Source organism: Pantherophis guttatus, chromosome 7 (genome assembly GCF_059756535.1).
Source record: "Pantherophis guttatus breed Tessera chromosome 7, ASM5975653v1, whole genome shotgun sequence".
Classification (NCBI taxonomy): Eukaryota; Metazoa; Chordata; class Lepidosauria; order Squamata; family Colubridae; genus Pantherophis; species Pantherophis guttatus.
In genome coordinates, this window is record NC_142069.1 from 77000564 (window position 1) to 77016638 (window position 16075).

A 16075-nucleotide genomic window follows, 5' to 3' on the forward strand; every position below is an offset into this window, starting at 1 on the left:
TCCACTAGTGTTATTGAGTTGACTTTCATATGAGGACGAGTGTTATAACGATTAATCTGATTTTAAGCCTCGATGAACTGAAATAAACTACATCTGAGCAGGCATGAATAAGGTCTTAGTAGTATATAGTTCAGTCAGTTCCAATAGTGTAAATCAGCCTTCAATTCTCATTATGTTACATGATGTCTCTAATCTAGAACATCTAACAGAATTGCATCAGTTTTATCAGTCAGGGAAAAATCTGAGTCTAGTTTGAAACTAGCACCAGAATAATGACAAATAAATCACAGGTACTTATTCTGTTTTCCCGAAAATACGACCTACTCCGAAAGTAAGTCCTAGGCTGATTTTTACATGTGTACCCAATATAAGCCCTGCCCCAAAATAAGACCTAATTAAGACCCTGCCCACTCCAGGGTGCAGGAGTAAAAATTAAGCTAGGGTGGGGATGGGGTGATGTAGCTGTCCTACTACTTACTTTCAGACAATTGCAGCCATGCCTTGTACACCTCAGCCCATTTCTTCTGCAGCTGACAAGGCTTTCCTGAAGGCCTCTGTAGCCACTAATAGAGCTCCTGGTCGATTTAGAGGTCTGTTATCGGCTACAGAGCCCTTTCCTAAAGGCCTTTCCTGAAGGCCTTTGTAGCTGATAACAGAGCTCTGGATTGATCTGGAGCTCTGTTATCGGCTACAGAGGCCTTCAGGAAAGCCTTGCTGGCTGAAGAAGTTCCTGAAGGCCTCTGACAGCAAAAAGGAGGTCGGGGCAATGCACGCAAGTGAGGTGAGTCAGTGGATGACGTCCCCTCTGAAAATAAGACCTGGTGCCATTTTTTGGTGGCCAAAAAAATAAGACAGGGTCTTATTTTTGGGGAAACATGGGTAGCAACTGATTATTATCTTCCAATCTAGCATTTTAATCCAAATACCACCTGTGGTAGTTTACTTGACTATAAAATCAAAGGTATTTTCCCCTCTATGCATATCATTTATATTTTATTTATTTGTATCCCAAGTTTATTATTCTTACAAATAGCACAACACAGCAAACATATCCAGCACACTTTCCTCCTCCTATTTTTCCCCATAACAACAACCTTGTGAGGTGAGTTGGGCTGAGAAAGAGTGACTGAGTCAAGGTCATCCATCTGTCCATTCAAGATGTCATCAGGTTTTTTTAACTTCGTTTAGGGACCTAGGTAAGTGTACTGAACTAAAAAAACCGATAAAGTTGATTTTGGTATGTGTACATTGTTTTGAAATTTGGTATAGTTCCATTGACTCCATTGTCTCAAAAATATTCCACTACTTTAAAATGTTATATTCTTAACATTCTTAATTAGCTTTAGAATCAATGTAGTCTTAATTAGCTTCAAAAAGAAAAAAAGAAAAAGAAAACCACATATCCTACAAAGAAAAGCATCCAACAAAAAAATGTCTGTACATTTTTCATGCAAATCTTTTGAAATTTGCAAACTGGAAAAATAAAGGGATATCAAACTTGTCAGATTCCTCTGATGTTGGCTTCCTAGAGAAAAGGAATATTTGAATCCAGGTTTGTCTCTTCTATTTCCTTTCTGTTCACAAACTATTTTGACATTTGATTCACAGATCTAAACTTACACACTAGTTTCATGGATAATAGACTGTGTCTAGCTAAAGTTAGAGAACTACTGTATATACTTACAATTAGGTTAATTGCAGTATGGCTGTTCAGCTGCTTTAAGAAAGTACTCAATTATATTGGATATGTCTATATTTTGTCTTAGTTATGACAATACGTCAATCAACCAGATTGCATGATGATATTAGTTTTACAGAACTTCTTGATATTATCTATTCAATAGAGTTCCATCTATCGTAATTAAAGGAACTTGGATAAATAACTTCCACTTGTTTGATCTCTAGTATCCACAGAGTGCCTTTATATAGATATATAGATATAGGTATCTATATCTATATCTAGATATAGATAGATAGAGATAGATAGAGATAGCCAGAGAGATGGAGAGATAGAGAATTAGAGATAGAGACAGCTAGAGATAGCTAGAGATAGAGATAGAGATGATAGAGATAGAGATGATAGAGATAGCTAGAGATAGAGATAGCTAGAGATAGAGATAGAGGTAGAGGTAGTGGTAGAGGTAGAGGTAGAGGTAGAGAGAGAGAGAGGGAGAGAGAGAGAGAGAGGTAGAGGTAGAGGTAACGATAGAGATAGAGATAGAGATAGAGATAGAGATAGAGATAGAGATAGAGATAGAGATAGAGATAGAGATAGAGATGTTAGAGATGTTAGAGATGTTAGAGATGTTAGAGATGTTAGAGATGTTAGAGATGTTAGAGATGATAGAGAGAGATGATAAAGAGAGGGAGATGATAGAGATAGAGATAGAGATAGAGATAGAGATAGAGATAGAGATAGAGATAGAGATAGAGATAGAGATAGAGATGGGTGGGTGGGTGGGTGGATGGATAGAAGATAGATAGATAGATAGATAGATAGATAGATAGATAGATAGATAGATAGATAGATAGATTAGTGGGATTCAAAGTGAGAACTGAGAAGTAGTAGTATGTCTCATTGTCTCTGCTGACACAGTTGGATAAGAGGATTGGCAGAATAAAAAGCCAATAAGCCTGAGGGACTTTTTAAAAAAAATAAAGATGGCTGCCTTTACTTTTCAGCACAATTTCAGGGCCTGTTCACATGATTGCTCACTCTGAGTGACCATGAGGACTGATTTAAAGTGATCCTTGAAAAGAAATATTTGTGACTTATTGTACATGAAGTTAGCAGTCCTGCCAGTTTTTTGCTTTTTTTCCCCCAAAGCTGGCAGGACTGTGCCTATTATCTTAACTGGCCACTGATTTCAGTGAAACTCAGCAATCATAAGCACATTTGGACTTGCAGATGTCCGTTTATTACTGTAATCCTATTTCTTCAGAGCAAAGCACTCAGAAAGATTATTATATTTTGTTTCCATTGTATTGTATGGATATTACCAGCAAATTGCTTTGCTTTGAAACTGCTCTTGGAAAAAAAAATCTCTACTTTCTCTCTAATATATTTCTAACACTGTGCAGTTATCCAAAGGTGATATCTTATCAAGTCATGTGAATCTCTGCTTTAAGAAAAGAAACATCTGTTTTATAGTAAAAAAAAAGAAATAGAAATAAATTGGGGGGGAGGGCCGTGAAGAAAAATATGCCATCAGACCTGTAATATGCTAATAGCCTTTTTAAGACAAGCATTCCAGGTACAACAGTTCCTTGTGCGAGACTAGACAAAATCTCATTAGGAATTCATAGGTTAGTTGCACACTGCAAGTAAAAACTCCTTACATCCGAAGAACACAGGATTCTAAACAAAGAAATCCAAAATGAAGATGTTATGCATAGATGCAATACTGTTTGAAGAGGATGTCAGTACAGCTGGCAACCAATTTTGTAAATAATTGCTTTCTGTGGAAACTACAGAAGAATTTCAATGTCTGGTGAATTAAACAAATCTCTGTTTTCAAAAATCTCGGTAAAGCGGTATTTTAAAACATTCTTTGTTTAGCTCATCCTATCGACAGTGAGTCCTGATCGTGATTCTCAGTGTCTCATACAGTTTCAGATCATTGATCCTGATAAAACCAGGGTTTGATTCAACCCTAACTTTAATAATGCTATGCGATAAAACAGAAATAACAATGAGAGGGTCCTTTTTTTTCTAACCCAAAATAAGGAAACCATGTTATATCTTAGCATGAAAAGTCAGCCGATGCTGGAAAGGAGAAAATTAGTTGATAGATGCCTGAGCCCCAGCATGGTTTGGGCCAGTGGTGGGTTCTAATCAGTTTTACCACCGGTTCGCATCACGCACATGCTTTGCGCGCTATCGCCACATGCGCGCCAAAGAAGCATTAAGAAAAAAACCAGCTGAGGCATGGCAATCCCCTCTGCCGCGCCTTACAGCTGACCAAAAAACAAACGAAATAAAGGTAGGTATAGTGCGGGGGCGGGGGGGAGGACCCAACTAACATTCAGAGCAAACTGGTTCACTCTCCTATGAAGATTTCCACTACCGGCTCTCCCAAACTGGAGAGAACCGATAGCAACCCACCACTGGTTTGGGCACAGAGTTGTCTGCCAGTCAATTCCATTACATCTAAACTGGGGAAACTTGGTTCAGTTAGTTTAAGCAGGATAAAACAAAAACAGAATGTGATCATGCTTTATTTGAACCAGCAGTGGGTTTCAGATTATCTTAATACCGGTTCATTCCATGCGCGCACACTCTCTTCATGCGTCTGTGTGCCCGGTTCGTGTGTGTGCCTGCCTTCCGCACATGCACCCAGCCTCAAAAATGTTCCTAAATAGGATGGCATAGATCCGGGGCAGGTGGGCAGGCCCACTCGCGATTTCTGCCACCGGTTCGGCAGAACCAGTCTGAACCGGCTGAATACCACCTCTGATTTGAACTCATTAGAGTTTAAAAAAACTGCCCATGTCTATGAGTTAGATGCACATGGGAACTATGGCAGGGGTGGGTTCTTCTTACCTTTACTACCGGTTCGCAATGGGGCCATGCGCACGCTCTTCTGCACATGCGCAGAAGCGTTTTGATGACGTCGGGGTGGGTGGGCAGAGCCTCCCTCTGGTTTTACTACCGGTTCTATAGAACCGGTCTGAACCGGGGGCAACCCACCACCGAACTGTGGTTAATTTCAAATTGAAAGCGGTGGCTTTCAAATAGCAGCAGACATGTTGCTAAATCTTTGTTTCTTGCTTTGATGTCATTGAGCAAATAATATTTTTTTGCAAGGAATGAAGACTACTTTAGAAGGGAGGTTTTTTTCCCCTGAATTTTTTTCCATATAGTTTTCTGGCAATAATAATAATAAAAAAGAATTGCTTACTTTGGGGATTTTCTTTTAAATCCAGTCTAAAATTACATTTCATGGTATTCCATCCATCCACTAACTACCACTTTTGTTGGCCTTCATATAATGTTGTGCTTCTGCCTTGATGAACAGATGGATGAAAGATGCAAGATGTGATTTATTGGCTGATGAAGCTTGCAAGATCTCTTTTGCACCCTTAGAGCCCTACCCGAGTAGATGGAGCCCAACATAACACTGTTTGGATCGTGGGGATGTTTTGGGGTTTTAAGAAACAAAAGTGGCACATATGAAGGGACATTTCATCATGCCTTCTGGACATGTAAAAAAGCTAAAACAATTTGGATACAAATACATACATTAATACAAAACTTTTTCAAGGTTAAAATATCCACTTTTACAACTGACTAGAAAAAGTAATGAAAATATATTCAGGATTTGTGGTTTTGATGATTAGAAAAATGTCCCTTAAGACAAGACAATTGTTGCAATGTTTGCTCCAGTCTTAGTAAGCTACTGTGATAATCAGCTCTGAATTTTCTATTTGGATAATTCTAATATTACTCTGGAAGCGGCTGAGTTTCTAAATGTTATCATTAACACACGAACTCTGATGGCAGCTTCTTATTAATGGTTTTAATTATACTTGCTTAGCTTGTATAGTCAGTCAACTAATAAGCATTGATTGATTGACTGAATGGGAAGAAGAAGAAGGGGAAAAAATCTTTCCAATCAGAAGGGAAAATGTGAATGTGTGACTTGAAGAATCAGTAAGCTCTCCCAAAACTTCCTTGGTTTTTACGAATGAAGAGGGCAACTCAGCCCATCTTAAGAACATATGGTTGGGCAGAAGTCCTATGCTTCAATATTTTAGCATGCCATTGAAGGTTGGCTGAAATCAGTGGTGAAATCCTCCATGGATTGCCACTGGTTTGATGCCCGTGCATGCGTGGTGTGCACCAAATGCACACTGTGCGCACACATATGCACAGTGCATGCCAAAAGCACGCTACATGCGTGTGCATGCACACTGTGTGCCAAACGCGTGCTGCACGTGGAAAAAGGAGGCTTAACAAGGTACGTAGAACAGCAAGGAGGGAAACAGCTGTGCCACGCGATTTAGATTCGCTAGAAAGCAGGATTTCCAGCTTTCTAGCTAATATAAATCGCGTGACACAGCTGATCGTTGGAAATACCGGTTCGGGCGATGCGAACCGGTAGCATTTCACCACTGGCTGCAGTGCTCTCTAGAAATGTAGACTGAGGAATCAAAGCCTAGCCTAATAAACTGTTATCAACATATTGTTTTTCTTAGTTAGCAATGTCAGATGAGGAGAGCACAGCTGGCTTATTCTATCATCCCATGCTCAAAGGGATCAAATTAATCAGGCCAGATGCCCCACCCAGCCTTCCAGAAATATACTTTTTTACAAAACATAAGCCTGTCTGGGAACTTCAGACTGCCTGAAAATCAGTATTTGGTTAAAGCTGGGCCCCAACGCTTATTACTAAAGCTTGTAGGGCTAATGGCAGTGATAATCATGGATTTGCTACCAAGCATGTCTGGCACTATGTAGCTTGGGAACACTTAATTCGATATAATGCATCTGTTTAGCTGACTTGTTTCTGTCTCGAAATGCATTGCAATTAACAGGGTAGATCTGCATTTTATCTGAGTGCCTTTCCGTAAGGACGGCATCCTCATCATCTGCATGTTATACAACCAGCCTGGGTCTATGTAGTTTTGAATTGCATCTGTTGGCTGGCAGGCCAGTAGGGTTCCCTCCCAGCAGCTAAAAGGAACATAAAGCCTTTTTTATGCTCTTTCTGTGATTAAGATAAAATCTTCCTTCCTTCTGCCAATTCTGAGCCTCCATCAGGAATCCGTTCTAAAAAAATCTGCACTTGTCAATTGTGCTCCTACACAAGCCCCTTCTTTTGTTCTTATTTTTTATTTGTTTCTGAGTTGAAAGTGTTCATTATATCAAATCATTTTCCTATCTTTTGGGGTGTTTTTTTTTTTTTGTTCTTTATTCTTTGTCCTAGCTCCGTTATTGAGCATGGTACATTTGAGAATGCTCACAACTTTCCTTATTTCAAATCTCTTAGATAAGGAAAATAGAAAGAAGGGCTGCTTAGAGATTCTGTTGATTCATTGGTTCACTAAATTACTCTTGATTTATTTTCTGGATTCTTCCTGACCGTATAAGATATTGTTACATCCTTACAGCTGTGGAATCAAACCCAGAGCCCAAAGCTAATAATCAAGACTTATTCAATGGGTTATTAGATAGCACCCACTGGTAGGACTAGAATGTTGAGAGATGGCCAACAAAGGGATGCATTCAGGGGTGGGCTTCAAAATTTTTAGCAAGGGGTTCTCTGCCTGGTTGCTGGGTGGGTGTGGGCATGGTGGGCATGTCCTAATCGGCCTCTTGCACCACAGCGGAGGGGGCGTTTTTGCCCTCCCCAGGCTCTGGAGGCCGGAAACAGGTCTTCCCAAACTTCCAGTAGGCCCATTTTTTGCCCTGCCCAAGCCTCTGCATGGGCCCTTCACTTACCTACATCCAAAACGGGCCATGTGGGGACTCCTGGGGTGGGCAGGGCCAGCCAGGAGTGGGATTTGGGGGTTCTCCAAACTGCACAGAATCTTAGCTAGAGGTTCTCCCGAGCCTTTGCGAACCCCCAGCAGCCCACCCTTGGATGCATTCATATTTATACATTTTAGAAAAGTGGGAGAGACTGTACAGGTAGCACTCCATTTACAACTTACAGCATCCTCACAATCACGTGATCAAAATTTGGGCATTTGGAGCCACGGTGGCGCAGTGGTTAGAATGCAGTACTGCAGGCTACTTCTGTTGGCTGCCGGCTGCCTGCAATTTGGCAGTTCAAATCTCACCAGGCTCAAGGTTGACTCAGCCTTCCATCCTTCTGAGGTGGGTATAATGAGGACCCAGATTGTTGGGATCAATATGCTGACCCTGTAAACTGCTTAGAGAGGGCTGGAAAGCACTGTAAAGTGGTATATAAGTCTAAATGCTATTGCTATCTGGCAACTGGCATGTATTTATGACAGTTGGTCTGTCATACAGTCATGTGATCACCTTTCATTACCTTCCCAGTCAATTTACAACAGGGTGGATAAAAATCAATGATTTTTTTAAAAAAATTTAAAAAATCAGATTTTTTTTTATTTAAATTGGATTTTTTTTATTTAAATCGGATTTTTTTTTATTTTTATCAAATTTATTTTAATAAAAAACTTTTGGGGTAAAAATCTGTCATAAGATAGTTTTCTATTTAAGATACATAAATAATTTAGTTTATTCAGCATGAAATGGAGCTTAGTTATGTAGCATGAGGCTGTATATTCTGCAACACTGGGACTATCGGTGAGTCAACAGTGGGTCAAAGGAGTAGTAGAGATGACAGTTGCTCTTTAAAAATTATGATTTAAATCGAGTTGATTTAAATCAAGCCTTTTTACTAGTGATTTAAATCATGATTTAAATTGTGATTTAAATCAACTTGATTTAAATCAAATCCACCCTGGTTTACAACAAGCAAAGTCAATTCACTTAATGATCACATGATTCATTTAATAATTGCAGTGATTTGTTTAACAGCTGTGGCAAAAAAGTTTGCAAAAATGGGATAAAACTCACTTAACAATTGTCTTGAAATTTTGAGTTCAGTTGCGGTGGTATCTCAAGGACTACCTTAATTGTACATATTCATCGGTAACGAATCTCAAGTCATTAATGTATACACATTTGTAGATAATACTATAAACAAGTGAGCTTCAGATTACTTCAGTGTGCTTGTTTTCCACCAAACACTCAAAAGGCAATAAAGCAATAAAATATTGAAACAGGAAGGGAAACATCTCCCATGAATCAGGAGGAAGGTTTAGGAATGCCAGCAACAAAAAGGAAAATATTACCCATTGCAAACCTATGGGATGAGATAACAGAATTTGGCCTTATATCTATGTATATCGACTTGCTTTAATCAATTCCACTCATCTAAGAACTCATTTCCCTTGTACAACAATAGGATCACATTTCTGTACCCTACATTAGGGTATCCACATTAGGAAATTAAGCAAGTATCACAATTGTTGTGGTGTCTTGTCTCTCTCAGAGCATCATCATGACCTGACATATGTCTATGGATTTGTGATCTAGATGTGATGGGCTTCTTCCATATCAACCACTGTCAATAGTATAAACTGATGAAAATGCAGTAGCATCTGAAGAACCACAGTTCTCAGATGCTACTGCATCTGAGTTCTCCACCATCGCTACCATTAAAGGATTAAAATTTCACTATACCATTTAAGGTGAACTGGTATAATATTTGGCCAAATTAAACTCTAATTCCTTTGGAATGTCTTTTATGATAATTTTCTTTGTGTCCAATGATGCAAGAGTGTTATTTATTTATTTTAGTAACTTTGATTTCTTTAGTAATTCCATTGTGGTTTCTTTTTTGCTTTTCTTTTTCTTTTTTGGCAAATTTTGTTTTCAGGGACTTCTGCTCTATTAGCAAAGACATGATGGGAAACAACATACATGGTTTGATCTAGGGGAATCTAAAACAATTTCTTCACAGCTGTTTACATTCTCTGGTATCAGTCTAGCCCAGTATTTCCCAAGCTCAACAAAGGGGTTAAGATGTGTGGAGTTCAACTCCAAGAATTCCCTATAGAATCATATAATAACAGAGTTAGAAGAGACCTTCTAATCCAACCCACTGCTTGAGCAGGAGATCTTATACCGTTCTGGACAAATGGCTGTCCAATCTCTTCTTGAAAACCTCCAGTGATAGAGCAGCCACAACTTCTGGAGGCAAGCTGTTGCACTGATTAATTGTTCTCACTGTCAGGAAATTTCTACTTAATTCTGGATTAGATGTCTCTTTAATAATCTTCCATTCATTACTTCTTGTCCCACACTCAGATACTTTGGAGAATAGGCCAGCCCCTTCTTCTCTGTAACATCCCCTGAAGTATCATGTCACCCCTAATACTCACCCCTCAGTGTTCACTAGGCTAGATATATCTAGTTCTTGCAACCATTCATCATATGGTTCACCCTCCATCTTTGTTGCTCTTCTCTGCATTCTTTCTAGAGCCCGACATCTTTTTTGTATCATGACGACCAAAACTGGGATGCAATATTCCACGTATGCCTTCCAGTTTGAAAATTGGAACCACATCAGCTGTGTAGTTTCCCTGTGCTACAAGAGTTTTGAAATATTTTGCTCGTTGGTCCAGACATCCAGAGCATGTCTAGATCAATCATTTCCTCAATTTTTTTCTTGTTCCTTATATGTTGGAAGAAGCCTTTTTGTTATTTTTGGTACTTGTTGCAAGTTTTTGTTCAATCCTAGCCTTAGCCTTTCTGACACCATCTCTCCAAATTTGGAGTTTGCTGCAGTGGTGAAATCCAATTTTTTTTTACTATCGGTTCTGTGGGCATGGCTTGGTGGGCATGGCATGGCTTGGTGGGTGTGGTTTGGTGGGCATGGCAGGAGAAGGATACTGCAAAATCTCCATTCCCACCCCACTCTGGGGCCAGCCAGAGGTGGTATTTGCCGGCTCTCCCAACTATTCAAAATTTCCGCTACCGGTTTTCCCAACTGATCAAAATTTCCGCTACCGGTTCTCCAGAACCTGTCAGAACCAGCTGGATTTCACCCCTGGTTTGCTGGTATTATAATATGACCCTTTTTTTCATTTTTTTTAATACTTGTCCTTTTTGTCTTTCAATTTATCAGAGAGCTCTTTATGCAACCTTGCTAGTTTCATCTGATGTCTCTTATTTTTCTTTCTCAGTGGTACTGTGTTAGATTGGGCTTTTATAATTCTAATTTTTCCTAGTTTCCCTAGTTGAGTTGTTTTCACCTTTAAGATTTCCATCCATGGAATCCGCTCTAAGTTTGCTGAAGTCAACTTTCTTAAACACCCATTTGACTTTGTATATTAAAAACAAAGATCAAAGTTCAAGAACACCATCTTGACCTTTTCAATTCCATCTAAATATAGTGAAGGCAAAGAGCTGGCTGAACTGGAAGGTGGGGTTAAACATGTCACCAGTTTGGAGTCATCACATTGCCACATGAGACCCTCGTCCAGCCCCCCTGTGAATTACATTGACCCTTAGCTTTGACCATCAGTTGACTAGATTTTTGAGTATAGGTAGCAATAATAAACTCTTCTATGCTTTGAACTCAATGAATTTTACTTGGTTATTTGCACCTGACATATAGCTGTAATAGATCATTTTTTCTTTTGTAAGTTTGCAGTCCACAAAGACTCCTAAGAGTCTCCTATGCAGACACTAATTGTACATCTCCCACCATGTTAATTGACAGTTTCTTCCAACTGTTTGCTGGGCCAATCGAATAAATCATCATAATCAAGGGATAACTAGGACCAAGTGTATCCTGCACACAGATCTGCCAATTGCACAGATGTCACATTTAATGCTTATGACACGAACCTTAATAACTCTCAAAAGTAGCCATCTGCCACATCCCACTCATTCAAGTGCACAAGTCCACTCATTCAAGTGAATTATGCCTCAGTTATTTCTTTCCTATTTCCTTCTTTCTGGAAAGCATGATGATGTTTGCAGGAGCATGGGTAACCTAGCCTTGCAGTGACACTTAGAATGCCCCAAATATATAACAGGTAATTGTTTCTCAGTAAATATTTGAACTCTGTATTGGCATACTGTTTAAATCAAGGTACAGGGAAAGCAGAAGGACAGATTCTGCCCCCCTTTCCTAAGTATACAAGTTGTTCAGATGCTTTGATCCAAGCACAAGTCTATCTTGATTTGCTGAGTAAGGATGCTTTGAGCAAAATTTGATCATAATACTGATTAGCTTTTTTTTCTAGGCTGAGATGGCAGATTTTTTAAAATGTATTGTTTCAATATGCACTCTATTTTTCCGGTGCTCAAGGCAGCCAGCCGATGAAACAAAACATATAAAATAATTAAACCCCAGTTAAAGCCATCTTTAACCCAGCTCAAAGGGACGCAGTAGCTCAGTGGCTAGGACACTGAGTTTGCCATCAGCAGTTCAGTGGTTCGAATCCCTAGTGCCGTGTAATGGGATGAGCTCCCGTTACTTGTCCCAGCTTCTGCCAACCTAGCAGTTCGAAAGCACGTAAAAAATGCAAGTAGAAAAATAGGGACCACCTTTGGTGGGAAGGTAACAGCATTCCGTGAGCCTTTGGCGTTTAGACATGCCAGACACATGACCACGGAGATGTCTTCAGACAGTGCTGGCTCTTCGGCTTTGAAACGGAGAGGAGCACTGCCCCCTAGAGTTGGGAACGACTAGCACATCACCAGATCCCATTTCCTGATCAATGCAGGGATTCAAACTAACAATTCCCAAGCATTTCTGCTACAGAAAAGGGAATCCATTACTGATTAACTGAGAAGTGTAAATTTTATGAAAAGTGCTGGGAAAGTACAGACTATCTACAGAATGGACTGGACATTTTTATACACCCATTTATTAAATAGATAAATTTTAAAAAATCATGCTATGTGTCACAAACTGCAGCCCGGTACATTTATGTTGAGGGGGACCACTGAGTACCATGGGGATTGATACATTACTCTCTTTTTTTTTATTTATGGGAGTTTTTTCCTCCCACCCTCAACTAAACACGAACATCTAATATGTCCCCAAAAGAGAAGAGGGTAATATATTGTATATATAGAATAAGAAAAGACTTGTACTTCTTAACTAGCAATACTTTCCTATGATTCCAAGACCGAAGGCACTCAACTTTATTTTTTAATTGTGACACAAGGGAGATAATAGATACAGTACATAATTTTTTTAAAAAAAATTATTATAATAGTAAAAATCTAATACAAGCTACGCTTAAAGAAAAAAGAATAGACTATAGAGAAGGAGTAAGTTCTCCAAACTGATGTCAACCCTAGTAATTACTTCTTCCAGTCATTCTTTTCCATCTGTGTTGATCTACTACAGGGGTGTCAAACTCAAGGCCCCTGGCCCGCATCCGGCCTGCAGGGTGCTTAGATCTGGCCTGGGGGGCCATACTGGAAACAGAGAAGGGCTGGCCTGTGATGCCTCTGCCAGCGAAAATGGAGCTCTATTTTCACTGGCAGAGGATTGCAGGAGACCGTCACAGCAGAAAACGGAGCTCGGTAGCCCATTTTCACTAGCAGAGTGCTGGGCCCCCACAGGCGCCCCCCCAACATGAGTGATGTCGAGTTGGCCACTCCTACCCTGACCACGCCCCCCCCGCCCCCCCGAGGTCAAACACAACCCTGATATGACCCTCAATGAAATCAAGTTTGACACCCCTGATCTACTGCTTCTTTAAATTGTTTTTGAATTCATCCTTAAGGTTGGCCGTTATAAATCATAGGATCTAGATTTAGCTTTGCCCACCTACTTTCAACTTATCTACAGAACTTCCCTCACTTGCTTCAACTTTACTCTGTAAAATCTGCCAGCAAATTTCCTCCAAAATACACATTTTCCCGATGGGTGGTCAGGTTCGATACATTTTTATTTTTTCCTTCAGCAGAATGCAGGGTGTAAATTTTCTTAGATAAAGAAAATCTGCAGGCACAATCAGATTAGACTTCCTCATGTATTCAATCATTTCCCTCATTGGTCATGAGTTATAATTTGTCAGAACTTCCAGAAGAGTTCTGGCTCCTGGACCCCAAATTTTGGAAAGGGCCAAGGTGGCAATGAGTTTGAGGGAAAAAAATTTCTAGGGACAACATTGAAAAAAGTATTGGAAAAGCAAAAAAAAAAAAATAGTATTGGAAGAGATCATTATGAATATGCCAGTCACAATGAACAATAAACGAGAAACACAAATATGATCTGTCTGAACCATCTGTTCATTTCATTTGTTTAAAAAGACTGAAAAATGGGAGTTATTTCTTGTTCAGCAAGAGAAACACCATCTCCTTATTTGTATTGTTATGGAAGTACAGATAAAGTAGCTCTAAAGTGGGGAAATATTATTTGTTTTCCGTATAACAAGCATATGTAGCTTCCTACCCTTACAATGGATATGAATTCTTCATTTGCTCCACCTTATTGCTAAATAAAGTAACCCCAGCAAAGGCCATTTGTCTGCGCAATCTGTGTAAAGGTATTCCGATTTGTATCTGCAGATGCTTTACAAATGCTAAATGGCCTGCCTGCATTTTGAAATAGATGCAAGGAAATTGGACTTTTGTTTGTGCATTTATATATATATAAAAAAATCTATGGACAGCAATCCACTTAAATTGACACTCGTGTTTCTCTGCAAGAAGTCAAGCCAGCTGCCTTTCTCCCTGCCAAATGACAAAACTGCACAGCTTTGCAGCTCTTCACTTTGAAAAAGGGAAGCAGAATTGTCTCAAGGTGTAGTAGAGATCATCGGAATAAGGCGAGGTGCACAATGCCCACTGCGCAATGCCTCACCAAACGATCTGCAGGCAATTTATCAAGCCCAGCTTAACCTGCATGTTTGCATCTCTGCATGCTTGTTTGTTTCTTTGTTTGTTTAGTAGGACCTGTAACTCAAGAATTCTGGATAGTGGACACCATCAAAGAAAAAGATAGATGCCCTAATGAATATCTAAATCCAAATCAAGGTCAAAATCTAAAAACAAAACAAAACAAAACAAAAAACTCTCAGAGATAAAATGCAGGATAAAGGTAAAGGTAAAGGTTCCCCTCGCACATATGTGCTAGTCATTCCCGACTCAAGGGGGCAGTGCTCATCTCTGTTTCAAAGCCGAAGAGCCAGCGCTGTCCGAAGACGTCTTCGTGGTCATGTGGCCGGCATGACTAAACGCCAAAGGCATATGGAACACTGTTACCTTCCCACCAAGGTGGTCCCTATTTTTCTACTTGCATTTTTATGTGCTTTTGAACTGCTAGGTTGGCAGAAGCTGGGGCAAGTAATGGGAGCTCACTCCGTTACGGGGCACTAAGGATTCAAACTGCCGAACTGCCGACCTTTCTGATCGACAAGCTCAGCATCTTAGTCACTAAGCCACCGCGTCCCCTAAAATGCAGGATCGGTGCCCACAATGAGCTGGAACACTTCAAAATCGTTTCTACATAAAGCAGCTTTAATTTAGATATAGAATTGCAGCAGGAGGTGGAGGGATATATATTGCATTACATATTGCATTACAGTCTGGTTTGGAAGCATTACCGCTTCAGACAGGAAGGCAGTGCAGAGAATGGTGAGGATGGCAGAAAAGATTATTGGCAGTTCACTCCCTTCTATCCAGAACATGGCACATAAGCGATGCTTTTTTTTTTTTTTTGTATTTTTTTTTGTATTTTTTCCAACATAAACATAAAAAAGAAAAAAATTTTCAAGAATGAAGTCTTGGTCCGGTCACAAATGGGTATACTAGTTTAACAAATAAAAACAAATAATTTTAACCTAAATTCCAGCATCTTAATTTAAATCTTTCTATTATCTCATCATATATCTTAATCTCCTACTAAAGCAAAGCTCATTTTTATATTCAATTATAAATTCAATTATAAATCAAAATTCAATACCGCTCTATTTTTTTTTCCATTGCTCCTTTTAACATCAACATTAAACACAAAAACAGTCTAATCTATTAATCTATATATTTACCTTACAATTTTATCACCACAAATCTTAATTTCCAAATGTATACACGCGATGCTTGAACAGGGCCTGCAAGATTGTCTGAGACGCAACACATCCTCTTCATGACCTGTTTTTCCTGTTACCTTCTGGGAGGAGGCTTCGTGGTATCTGAAGCAGAACATCCAGATTCAGGATGTCAGGAGATGAATGTGTTAATGTCTTTTTAATGCAACCACATCTTTTCCCAAGATCAGGTGGGATTCCAAAACATCAAATCAAATCCAAAGCTTTACACAGCCCTGATATCTCTGTTCTTTCTAAGAGTAATTTTCAGGCAGTTCAGGTTGTGCCAAAAATTTCTTGGACAGGTTGAGTTGCGTAAATGAAATGTATCAAGCCTAGATGAAGTAGTTCTGGCAATTCATATTTCAGAATGATACACAACACTAGGGCTATTCTTATTTGCCTCTCTGTAACAGTTTACGAAGTTTTCTCCATACTCGGCTATTAACTTCTAGGCCTAATGAAACTGAAGATGAAAAAC